Consider the following 12,925-nt stretch of genomic DNA (forward strand, 5'->3'; position numbering starts at 1 on the left):
AACATGTAAACTAATATAATTAATGAACACAGATATAAAATTAAAAAATAATATTAGAAAATTGAATCAAGGGGCGCCTGGGTGGCACAGCGGTTAAGCGTCTGCCTTCGGCTCAGGGCGTGATCCCGGCGTTATGGGATCGAGCCCCGCATCGGGCTCCTCCGCTGGGAGCCTGCTTCTTCCTCTCCCACTCCCCCTGCTTGTGTTCCCTCTCTCACTGGCTGTCTCTATCTCTGTTGAATAAATAAATAAAATCTTAAAAAAAAAAAAAAGAAAGAAAATTGAATCAAGCCATGTATTAAAAGAATGATGGATAATAGAGTTTATCTTCAAAACAGTTCAACTTCAGTAAATCTACAAATGTAAATCCTATAGTAACAGGTTAAAGGAGAAAAAGAAAATGACTGTTATACCGAAATATATAAAAGAAAAAGTATCTGATAAAATTCAATACTTATTTATGATAGAATGTAGGCAACTTTCCTTAAACCGAAAAAGGATATGTACTATAAACCTATGGTAAATGTCCTAAATGGCCGTTACTATTCAATATTGCACTGGAGATCTAACTAATGCTATGATAATCACAAGATAAAGTAAGGGGTAAAAATATTAGAAAAGAAGATTACTATTTGCAGATATAGCTATTTACCTAAAAATTCCAAGTGAACTGGCAAAAGAACAATAAAATAATGTGAAAATACGGTTAGGTGGCCAATTGTAAGATGAGAAAAACATTCCTGTATTTTATTTATACCACCAATCATCAGTTCTAGAATATAATTGGGGGAGAAAAAGTCTTATTCATAATAATAACAAAAACTTACAATAAGTAAGAATAAACCTAAGAGGGAATGTGCAAGACTTATACAAGGAAAACAATAAAACTTTACTTAAGGATATAAAAGAAGTTCTAAACAAATGGCAAATGACAGACCCTTTACTTGGATGAGGAAATTTAATATTGTCAAGATGTCGAGTCTGCCTAAATGAATCTATAAATTCAACAGAATCCCCATCAAAAACCCAACACTTTTATGGAACTTGACAAGCCAACAAAAGTTACAAAGGGAAAATGTACAGAGAATAGCCAAGACATTCTGAAAAAGAATGAGTGTATGTGTGGGAACTTGGCCTAACAGGCAGCAAAGCGACACCTATACTAGACTTCCATGCTTTCAAATGCTCCTTCCTTCTACTTCTGGTAACAGAATCTCAGGGAGAAAACCATTTCTTGTGGTTGAAGTAGGGAAGACCCCAAAGCCACAAAAGGGCTGAGCACGTGCTATAGGCCCGGCCAATCAGAAAAGCCCCAAACTTTTGGTTGAAGGGATTCACCAGGCAGTCAAAATCAGGTTGATTGGAGTCCAATCCAGACCTTTTCTGCCAAAACTCTCAGGAATGATGGCCTCTTTTCTTGTGGTTTCTTGTGGTTCAGGATGTGCCCTAGGCTACCAATGTTTATCACACCCATCAAGTGTAGAGTTTGTCTGAGAGACGAGGAGATACAGAATCTGATGCCATCTGAGGCCCTGGATTCAACAGTGCTTGAAAACAGATCTGCCTTTGGATATCCTAGTTTCATAGTGCATAAATTTCCTAATTTGAGCTAGGTTTCTTTCACTTGAAACTGACAGAATTCTGATACTATAAAGTCACAGTAAAAACCCTTTGGTTTTGGCATAGAAATAGAGTCTAGATGCAAATTTATGAGTTAAGTGTGAATTTAATTTTTAATAAATACAGTATTTTGAAGCACTAAGGAAAGAATGGACTATTCAATAAATGCTGAAGAAAAATTATCTGAAAAAAAGTTAGAACACTCTCTCATATCATATACAAAAATAAACTCCAGGGATGCCTGGGTGGCTCAATCAGTTAAGCATCTACCTTCGGCTCAGGTCATGATCCCAGGGTTCTGGGATTGAGTCCTATGTTGGGCTCTTTGCTTCTCCCTCTGCCTGCCGCCCCCCTCCCCCCGCTTGTGCTCGTTCTCTCTCTCTGACAAATGAATAAAATCTTAAAAAAAAAAAAATCATTCACTGCCACATTGTTTCTAACAGTAAGAATACAACCGGAAGTAATATAATTGCCCCTCAACAGGGAAAGAATAACTACATTATGGCATAACTCTACACGTATATCACAGGGTTGCCAGAAAGATCAAGGCGTGACATTGGAGAACACATCCTGGAACAAAGCACATAATATAGTCTAACAGGATAAAGAAACAGATACGAGCATATTTATTTACAATTGTATGAGAATACATAAAAAGAACTAGAAAACTCCAATAAACGGTGGTTATGTCTGTGGAACTGAATGAGAAGAATAAAGGAGACTCTTTCCTGTTAAACTTCATTAAATATCATTTCAAATCCAATGAGAATGTATTTCTATCCTGTGAACATTTGTGAAAAAGAAAACTAATAAGCAGACCAAAAAACCCACAAAAAACCAAACCCCAAACCCAACTATTACCCTAACTGTACCTAGTCAGTACCCGAACTGCCAAGGCTCAACGCTGTGCTCACTATGTTTCAACAAAAACACGAGCCCCTCGCTACGTGTGAGACACTATTGACAGCTGCCCGCACAAAGGTAAAGATGTTAACGTTGAACTTGAAAGGTATGCGTTTATATATCTGTATATATATGAAGCTCTCATTTATGTGTCATATTGAGCATTAATATGTGCCAGTTGGTAAAGAGCTTTATACCTATTTCCAAACTGTCATTTGATCAGTATTTATTAAATACCCAGGTTTTTGTTTTGTTTTGGACACAGCACTGCTCTTGTCTACAGAAAGACAGACACAGACAAGATCTTTGCCTTCGTGAGGTTTATAGTTTAGTAGTGAAGAGACAGAAAGCAAATGATTACACAAATATAGAAAGGAAAGCTACGTAGTGTTGTAAACGTATAAAAAACAAAGGTGAGCCAGCTGGGACTTAGGGAAGGCCTTCCTGAGGAAAGATCTGGCTGACCCTGAAGGATGAGCAGAATTTAATTCGCGTGTGCAGGAGGAGAGAGAAGCCAGGAAAAGCATTTCAGGCAGAATACAGGGAGCAAGGCCACGTGGCAAGAAGCAGAGTGCACATCAAGAACTGAAAGAAGGCCCATGTGCTGAGAACAGGAGTGGGGTGAAAAGAGGAGACAAAGGAGACAGGCAGTGGGCTGACTGCAATGTCTTGCTGGCTGTATTAAGTTGAGAAATTTAGTCTTTCTTATAAGAACAAAAAAAGACTCCTGAAAGATTTTAAGTGAGAGCAATAGAATCTGATTTCTGTTTTGAAAAATGATTCCTGTTGGGGTGTAGGAATAGTTTGGTGGGAGGCAAGTGTGCCTCTGGGAAACCAAATAGTCATGGTCTAACTACTGATAGTAGTGTGGATTAGGGAGGTCAAGGGAGCGCATTGGTTTTTTGTCACTGCTGTAACAAATTTCCACAAAATTAGTGGCTTACAACAAGCAAAAATGTGTCAGTTCTGTCACGGGGCTGTAACAAATTTCCACAAAATTAGTGGCTTACAACAAGCAAAAATGTGTCAGTTCTGTCACGGGGCTCAACGGGCTAAAATCAAGGTGTTGGTAAAGATGTGCTGCTTTCCAGAGGCTTCAGGGGAGAATCTGTTTTCTCACCATTTCCAGTCTCCAGAGGCTGACTATATTCTCTGGCTTGTGGCTCCCTTTCTCTACCTTCAAAACCGGCAATGCTGCGTCTCTCTGACAATTCTTCCACTAGTTCTGTCTCCCTCTAACACTTCTGCCTCCTTTCTCCACTTCTAAGGGTTCTTGCGATTATATTGGGCTCACAGGGATAACCCAGGCTACTCTGCCTATCTCAAACTTGGCTCATTGGCAACCTTAATTCCATCTGCAAACTTAATTTCTCTCTGCCACGTAACCTAACACATTTGTAAGTTGTAGGGATTAGGATGCAGAGAACATTGGAATGTATACCTACCACACAGAAAAGGGGGAGAATTAACTTGATTTTATTATAAAACTCAAAATTTTAAATATATGTTTCATGGTTATCCTGGGATTACAAAATGAATCCCTGATTTATTTACCATCTTCAGTTAGTACTTTTGCCATTTCCCAGGCTATACAGAAGAACCTTAAAACAATTTACCTCCTTTTGCCCATTTTCCTATTTGTCTATTATCATGCCTCACTTCTAAATGTTCTAAGTCCCATAATAATAATAATAAAACTAAGTAATAATAAAACTATTGTTTTATTAACATCTAAGTAATAATAAAACATTATTACTATCATTATTTTAAATAATGATTTTAAAAATATTTAGTCACATATTTATCTTTTCTAGTACCTTGCATTATTTCTGCAACTGCATGCTTCTATGTGGGATGATTTGTGTGTGTGTGTTTTCCCACAGAGCGATTCTATTGGTTTAAGATGAGCTGCGTATGAGGTAATAAAGCCATCTGGAGGGGCAGGGGTGGGAAGGCGCAGAGTTCATGGCCCATGTCCTCTGTCCAGAGTTGTGTCCCCAGTTTTGGCATCTCTGGTCAGGCAGGGCTGGCTTCTCCACAGATCCCAGAGCAGACAAGTGGGGTGGGGGAGGGACAGTGGGGGAGCCCAGAGAAAGAGACAGAAACAGAATACAGTATGGCAGGTAGAGCAAAGGGAAAGCGATCTGAACAACAGGATTCTGGGTGTATGGTTTGTGTGTGAGAGAAAGGGAGAGAAAAAAGACTGGAAAAAAAGGAGAAAAGGGGGAGAGAGAGACCCCATTCTCCCTGCCATGTAGTCAGCACCCACAGCACTGAGAGAGTCTCGTTGGGGAAGGGATGACCCCATTTGCCCTTCTCTGTCTTGTGCTTCTCCTGTGTTTGGGGTTTGTCCTCTGGATGCCTGTGTCCTCTTCACGAGTCGCCTTGTGCGCCCCCATCCCTGTGGCCCTGAGGGGCAAGATCAGGTGGAAGTGTCAGAGTGAACGCTCTGGTCCATCTGTCGGAGATGTCACTGAGGAGGGGGTTACAGCCTCCTGCCAGCCACCATTTGCCCTCATTTCCCGAGGGCTGTACATCTGGCCTCCCTCAAGGTTGTCCCCCTAGCCCCCTGGCCCCACTGAGTGTCGGAGCGATTCCACCTGGGAAGCAGAGTGGGAATCTCCGCTGAGCCCGGGCATCCCTAGACACATGTCTCCGGATCCTGAGAGTTTGAAAGAGCCGCCAGAGCCTGCAGAGGAAGGGGGTGTCGGGGAGCTGGTGCGGCTGTGGCCCCCCTGGGTGACTGACACGGCCGTTTTGACGGCATAGATGTTTGCCTCCTCTTGGAACTTTCCAATATTTTTCTTATAGTGAATGCGCTTGTTGCCAAACCAGTTGGAGACCGGAGAGACAGTGCTGCCGCGCTTCTTGGCAAGCCCCTCCTTAGCCTCCTCACTAAGATAGGCCTTACTCAGGTGGGAGCAGAAATACTCGTTGAGGACCTCAGTGGCCTGTTTGCTCAAGCTGCGGCGTTTTCGTCTGGCATCCAAGAAGCGGGAGCGCAGGATCATGACGGCTCACAGGTGCTCTGCTTGAGCTGCATCTGGATGGCGCTGAACTCCCGACGGATGATGCCCACCATGCGCTCCCTCTCCTTGGGGGCCACGGGGGCCGAGTGCGGCTCTGCTCCCGCAGCGGGTTCGCGCCGTGCGCTCGTTACACGCCCGCTCATACTTCTCCAGCTCCGAGTGGTAGATGCGGCCGATCTGGGCAAGTCGGCTGCGATAGTCGGACTGTTCGATGTTGTCAGGGGACACGCCGCCCCCGGAGGCTGCAGCGGCTGCACTGGCTGCGGCTGCGCCCCGCCCCCCTCCTCAGGCCCAGCCACACCCTCTCTCGGAAGCATGTTGTCAGGCGCATCAGCTGTGGGTCCACCGGCTCCTCTTGCGAGCTTCGAAGGCTGAGGCCGGTTTTCTCCTTGATTTCACACAGGACACTAAAGAGAGCAGGCTTCATGCGGTGGTTGTTAAGGGCGTGTTTCTCGGCCTGGGCCTCGTCCAGGCTCTGGTCGGTGATGGTCATTATCTGCTGCATAATGTCCCCGATGTCTTGCTTCCCTTGGCCTCCTGGGACCTGGGACCTGGGACCTGGGATCCCCCCCCCCCCGCCTCCCCCACCGGGGTCTCCGCCACCGGGAGGCTCGCCAGGGCCCCAGGTTCCCCACCCACCAATCCCAGCCCTCCCCCCGCCCCCACCTGGAGGAGGCGGCCCCAGCAGCCGCTCGTCCATAGTTGGGGGGCTCCCGAGGCCCCCTCCCTGCTCCGCCCCTCCCCCCGCCTGGCTACCCCCCCAAAACTGGGTGGGGCCGCTGCTCCCTCCCCCCCAACCCCCCCTTTCCCCCCCTCCTGGCTCCCCCGGAGGTTCACCGGGGCACAGAAGGGAGACCGGGGGTACGGGCTGGGCCCCCCACAGGAGACCCCGGCCCCCCGCGGCGGAGAAAACGGAGCCGGAGAGAGAGGAGGCCCAAGCGGGGGTGTATGAGAGAGAGAGAGAGAGAGAAAGAGAGGAGGGAGGAGGGGGGAGCCGGGGGAAGGGAGCCGGGGAAGAAGAGCTGGGATGATTTTTGTTTAACCTGAGGAGATTCCTTCAGTTATTTCTTGAGGCTCTGATCTGCAGAAGATGGTCTCTCAGAATTTTTTTTTTGGCCTGAAAATACCTTCATTTTGCATTCATTTTTGAAAGGTATTTTATTACCTTTTATTTTTAATTTTTATTAAAAAATTTTTTAATGTAATCTCTACCCCCAACATGGGGGTCAAACCCTGAGATTAAGAGTCACAAACTCTTCCAACTGAGCCAGCCAGGTGCCCCACATGTCTAGTAATCATTTGGTGTATTCCTGACTGTGCACAGAAGACAAGAAGACATCTTCCATTGTCAAAGTCTCCCCTCTCCTATGTTAAGGCAGATGGGATGAGGGACTGGCCAACCTTCACGTAATTGAAAATTGAGTTGAATCAGGGTTGGGCTACTATTTTTTTGTTTCTCTTATTTTTTTTAAGATTTTTTTTTTTTAAGTAATCTCTACACCCAAAATGGGCTTCAAACTTACAACTCTGAGATTAAGAGTTGCACGCTCTACTGATGTTCTAGAAGGTAAACCTACCTTTTGGGCCTTGCGTTTGGGGCTCCTCTAGTTTCTTTCTTTTTTTTTTTTTTTTTAAAGATTTTATTTATTTATGTGACAGAGAGACAGCCAGCGAGAGAGGGAACACAGCAGGGGGAGTGGGAGAGGAAGAAGCAGGCTCATAGCGGAAGAGTCTGATGTGGGACTCGATCCCCGATCGCCAGGATCACGCCCTGAGCCGAAGGCAGACGCTTTAACGACTGCGCTACCCAGGCGCCCCCTAGGGCTCCTCTAGTTTCTAACCCGTCACATCAGCCTCAAACAACTGCCGGGGCGCCTGGGTGGCTCAGTCCGTGAAGCATCTGCCTTCTGCTCAGGTCATGATCCCAGGGTCCTGGGATGGAGCCCTGCATCAGGCTCCCTGCTCGGCGGGGAGTCTGCTTCTCCCTTTCCCTCTGCCTGCCACTCCCCCTGCTTGTGCTTTCTATCTTGCTGTCAAATAAATAAATAAATAAATAAATAAATAAAATCTTTAAAAACAAACAATTGCCAAAATGTCTGCTGGGTTCAGTGTCCCCCAGGAGAGTACCTCTGCTTAGGGCCCACTGGATCCTCAGGTTTTATTCTCAGGAAAGAAAATCACTAGTGATCAGTTAGTAAGGAGTCTGTCTTCTCTGGAATTTTAGTCCACCTAGTTCTTGTTGCTCTCTGGTGTCTTTAAAAATATGATTATTACCATCTCTCTCTTTTTTTAAGTTATGGTAGGAGAGTTGTCATGATCAAGAGTTGCATGCTTCACTAAGCCAGCCAGGCAACCCCTTCATAAGTAATTTTTAAATATAGAATGGTTCACAGGTTTCTAGCTTTAGGAATTGAAATAAGGCAGTGCAATTCACTAAGATAGGGACCACTGGAAGGGACGATGATTTTGGATATGTTGAATTTTAAGGATTTTTTTTTTTTAAGATTTTACTTGTTTATTTGACAGAGACAGCAGAAGCAGGGGGAGCGGCAGGCAGAGAGAGAGGGAGAAGCAGGCTTCCTGCTGAGCAGGGAGCCCAACGTGGGGCTCAATCCCAGGACCCTGGGATCATGACCTGAGCCAAAGGCAGACACTTAGCTGACTGAGCCACCCAGGAACCCCTGAATTTTAAGTATCTTTGAGACTTTAAGTAGTCAGCTGGATTTAGAGATTTAAGTCCCAGAAGAGAGGTGAGGGCTGGACATAGAATTTTCAGGGTAATCAGCATATAGGACGTGACTGATGTCATGGGTGTGAACGAGACTATATCAGTTGAGAATACAGAGTGGAAAGGAAAGAGAGCCTAAGCTGGAGTCTGGAGGAACTTCAATATTAAATGACCAGGCAAATTCTCTTGATTTATATTCCTTTCAGTGTACTAAAAGTTCAAATGATTCTTGTGGATTACAACATCTTGCTGTTAGTAAACCATATCAAATTACCTTGGGATAACTCTATTACTATTTTCATCAACAGGTGTCTATCATCTTTGGAAATTCTGTAAAGGGAATCCACAAATCCTGAAGAGATTTAGACATTATTTCTCAAATTGTAGGTCACAACTGAGTGGGTCACAAAATCAATTTAGTGGGTCCTGATTACTATTATTTTTTAAAGATTTTATTTATTTTGGGGTAGGGGAGAGGGAGAGAGAGTCTTAAGCAGACTCTCTGCTGAGTGCAGAGCCCGACATGGGGCTTGATCCCACAACCCTGAGATCATGACTTGAGCCAAAACCAAGAGTTGGTCGTTTAAGTGACTGTGCCACCCAGGCACCCCTTGATTAGTATTTTTTTTATTTGTATTTTTAATTAAAAAAATTTTTTTAATCCTTTTAAAAAATATTTTACTTATTTACCTGAGGAAGACCATGAGCAAGAGAGCACAAGCAGGGGGAACAGCAGAGGGAGAGGGAGAAGCAGACTCCCCACTGAGCAGGGAGCCAAATGTGGGGCTTGATCTCAGGACCCTGAGATCATGACCTGAGCCAAAGGCAGCCACTTAACCAACTGAGCCACCCAGGCGCCCCTATTTGTATTTTTTAAAGATTTATTTATTTTAAAGAGAGAGAGAGAGAGAGAGGGGAGAGAGCATGCACAGGGTGGGGCAGAGGGAGAGGGAGAGAGACTGCCAAGCAGACTCGCCACCAAGCACAGAGCCCCACAAAGGGCTGGATCCCAGGACCCTGAGATCACCACCTGAGCCAAAATCAAGAGTTGGACGCTTGGGGCGCCTGGGTGGCACAGCGGTTAAGCGTCTGCCTTCAGCTCAGGGCGTGATCCCGGCGATCTGGGACCGAGCCCCACATCAGGCTCTTCTGCTATGAGCCTGCTTCTTCCTCTCCCACTCCCCCTGCCTGTGTTCCCTCTCTCGCTGGCTGTCTCTATCTCTGTCGAATAAATAAATAAAATCTTTAAAAAAAAAAAAAAGAGTTGGACGCTTAACCAACTGAGGCATCCAAGCACCCCTAATTAGTATTTTTAAAATGAGATAAATAGAGGAAAATATCAAAGTACATCATATGCAGTAAGCATCTACACTCTCTTCCATGGTGAACTTACCCAGTCTGTGACTTGAAATCCCATGAATGACTCCCAAATTTCTATCTCTAGCCCAGTCTCTCTCCTAAATGCAATGCTCCACTTAGAAAGCTCCACTTGGATGTCTACTAGACATCTCAAACTAAACGATGAACCCCTGATCTTCCTTCCCAAAACAGCTCCATCTGAAGCCCACCCAGGTGACGGTAATTTCGGATTTCTTAGGCCTATATCCCCAGAGCCCCTTTTTACTTCTCTCATTCTCTAACACAGCACATCTCATCTTTCAGGGAATGCTACTAAGTCTACCTTCAGAATCCAGCCATTTCTCATCATCCTTACCACTACCACCCTGGTCCAAATTATCATCACCGCATCTCTCACCTGGATTAATGCAAGAGCCTCCCAACAGGTTTCTCTAATTCTACCCTTTCTTCTCCTATAGTCTATTGATCCCTTGAACTAGGAGTCAGCAAACTTTTTCTGTGTAAAGTCAGAGTAAATATTTAGGGAGAAGCAGACTCCCTGGGGAGCAGGATATGGGGCTTGGTCCCAGGACTCTGGGATCATGACCTGAGCCAAAGGCAGACACCCAACTGACTGAGCCACCCAGGTGCCCCACAGGTCTATTTAAAAAAAAATTTTTTTTCAAAGCAATTTCTACCCGTACCTTGGGGCTCGAACTCATGACCCTGAGATTAAGAGTCACATGTTCCTCCGGCTGAGCAGGCCAGGTGCCCCATGTTATACAGAATGAGAATGGAATTAATGAGAATGGAATTCTTTTTTTTTAAATTTTTTTTTTTAAAGATTTATTTATTTATTTGGGGGGCGGACAGAGGGAGAGGAAAAAAACTTCAAGCAGACTCCCCGCTAAGCATGGAGCTCCACCTGGGGCTCGATCCCAGGACCCTGAGATCACAACCTGGGCTGAAACCAAGAGTCAAACACTTAATCAACTGAGTCACCCAGGCACCCCTCTTTTTTAAAATTTTAATGGATTTTTAAGGGTTCAAACCCAGTGTTCCCTATCATCACATCAACTGTAAATGCTTATCTGTAAAAACCATTCTTAGCTGATGGCCATATAAAAACAGGCAGTGGGATTGATTTACACTGCAGTTGTAGTTTCCTAACCTCTGCTTTAAAATATTATCAGATCACATCATTCTCTCAAAACCTTGTGAATTAGTTTTCTTACGTTGTATAACCAATTACAACTTCAGCAGCTTAACACCCATTTCTTATCCTCATAGTCTACAGATCAGAAGTGCAGGGGAGCTTGGCTGAGTTCTCTTGAGTAGGGTCGCACAAGGCTGAAATCAAGGTGACGTCTTATATGGAAGACCTGGGAAAGAATCTGCTTCTACGGTCATTCAGGTTTTTGGCAGAAGACAGTTCCTTACAGTTGTAGGTCTGACATCCTCATTGCCTTGCTGGCTATTAGCCAGGAACTACTCTTAGCCTGTAGGGGCTGCCTGCATTCCTTATCATGTGGTCCCCCTCCATCTTCAAAGTCAGCACAAGCACATTCACATCTCATGATCTGAATCTCTTTGAAATTCCTTTGTGCTACCAGCTGGAAAAAGTGCTCTGCTTTTAAAGATGTCACCTGATTAGACTAGGCCCACTCAGATAATTTTATCTCAAGGTCTACTGACTTGGAAGTGCTGGTGGGGGGCGTCAGTTTTAGAAGTCTGCCTACCACACCCTGCAATAATTTCCTACTCTGATGAAAAAGACAAGACGCTTAGGAGGGCCAACATGATTTGTGCCACCCGCTATCCCCCAATCCCCATGAATGTCCCATACCTCTCTGATGTTATTTCCTGCTCTTCTCCCTCTGGCTTATTCTGTTCACTCATACTAGCTTTCTTGCTATTGCTTGAACATGCCAGACACACTCCCAACCTGGGATCTCTGTCTGGAGTACTCTTCTCTCAGATATCTGATTTGTTAACTCCTGTATCTCCAAGACTTTGCTCAACTTCCACCTTTTTTTTTTTTTTTTTAAAGAGAGAGAGACAGAGAGAGAACGCCCAAGTGTGGAGGGCCAGAAGAAGAAGACAATCTTAAGCAGGCTCCACGCTCAGCATGGAGACTGATGTGGGACTTGATCACACAACCCTGAGATCATGACCTGAGCTGAAATCAAAAGTCGGACACTTAACCGACTGAGCCACCCAGGTGCCCCTCAACTTTCATCTTTTCAGTGAGACCATATATCATCACACTATTTAATACTACAATCTGCACTCTCACTCCTGGCACTGCCTATTTCCCTTACCCTGTTCTACTTTAGTTTTTTTTCCTATTATACTTAGCACCTTTAACATATTATATACTTTGCTTATTTATGTTTACTGTCTGTCCCTCCTTGCCAGAATTAATTTCCTCAAGGGTAAGGATCTGTGTCTATTTTTTGTTTACTAAATGTATTTTTCTTTCTTTTTTTTGAAATAAGCTCTACTGCCCAATGTGGGGCTTGAACTCACGACTCTAAGATCAAGAGTCATGCTCTACCGACTGAGCCAGCCAGGCGCCCCTCACTGATGTATTTTTTGTTCTCTAAGCATCTAGCACAGTAGCTGGCATAAAACAGGTGACCAACAAAAAATTCACTGAATGTTTCAATTTCAATTTTATATACATATATATACTAGGTTGTGATATAAAATAGTATTTCTTACTGAGGAGGGTAGTCAAGAGAGTTAGAAAAATACTGGGGTTAGATGATATGACCACTAAAGTCCTTTCTCAATTTGAGCACTTATAAATTTCTATGCGCCCTACACATGTGCCTGGGTGGCTCAGTCGTTAAGTGTCTGCCTTCGGCTCAGGGCATGATCCTGGAGTTCTGGGATCGAGCCCCACATCAGGCTCCTCCGCTGGGAGCCTGCTTCTTCCTCTCCCACTCCCCCTGCTTGTGTTCCCTCTCTTGCTGGCAGTCTCTATCTCTGTCCAATAAATAAATAAAATCTTTAAAAATAAATAAATAAATAAATTTCTATGTGTAGCTAGTAAATGCCCACTATATCTTTTGGGAGATGGCAAAGTTCACAGCCTAGTTTCTGTAGGAAGACATTGATTACTGAAACATAACAATGACACCAAAAAAGCCATTAGCATTCCTGCCTGTTCTATAATAGTAGGTTAGGAAAAACTGGAAATAGCAAGAACTAATGAATGCCCCAAAATATAAAAATCTGAACTTAATCCTTCCATGAAAATGAGATAGAACTTGAGAGCAAATGACAAAAAAAGAGAACATTT

The 12,925-nt window shown here is 44.4% G+C and overlaps 1 protein-coding gene and 1 pseudogene across 1 annotated transcript in view; both read right to left on the reverse strand.

Annotated features, from left to right (window-relative positions):
* SMYD4 (SET and MYND domain containing 4) overlaps window positions 1–12,925 on the reverse strand; it is a 48,485-nt gene that overhangs the window by 34,191 nt on the left and 1,369 nt on the right. The gene's annotated exons all lie outside the window — the stretch shown is intronic.
* On the reverse strand, window positions 707–6,252 carry LOC148108002 (pre-B-cell leukemia transcription factor 2 pseudogene; annotated as a pseudogene).

The sequence above is a fragment of the Ursus americanus genome, chromosome 23 (assembly GCF_024610735.1).
Source record: "Ursus americanus isolate L20-20 chromosome 23, mUrsAme1.1.p, whole genome shotgun sequence".
Classification (NCBI taxonomy): domain Eukaryota; kingdom Metazoa; phylum Chordata; class Mammalia; order Carnivora; family Ursidae; genus Ursus; species Ursus americanus.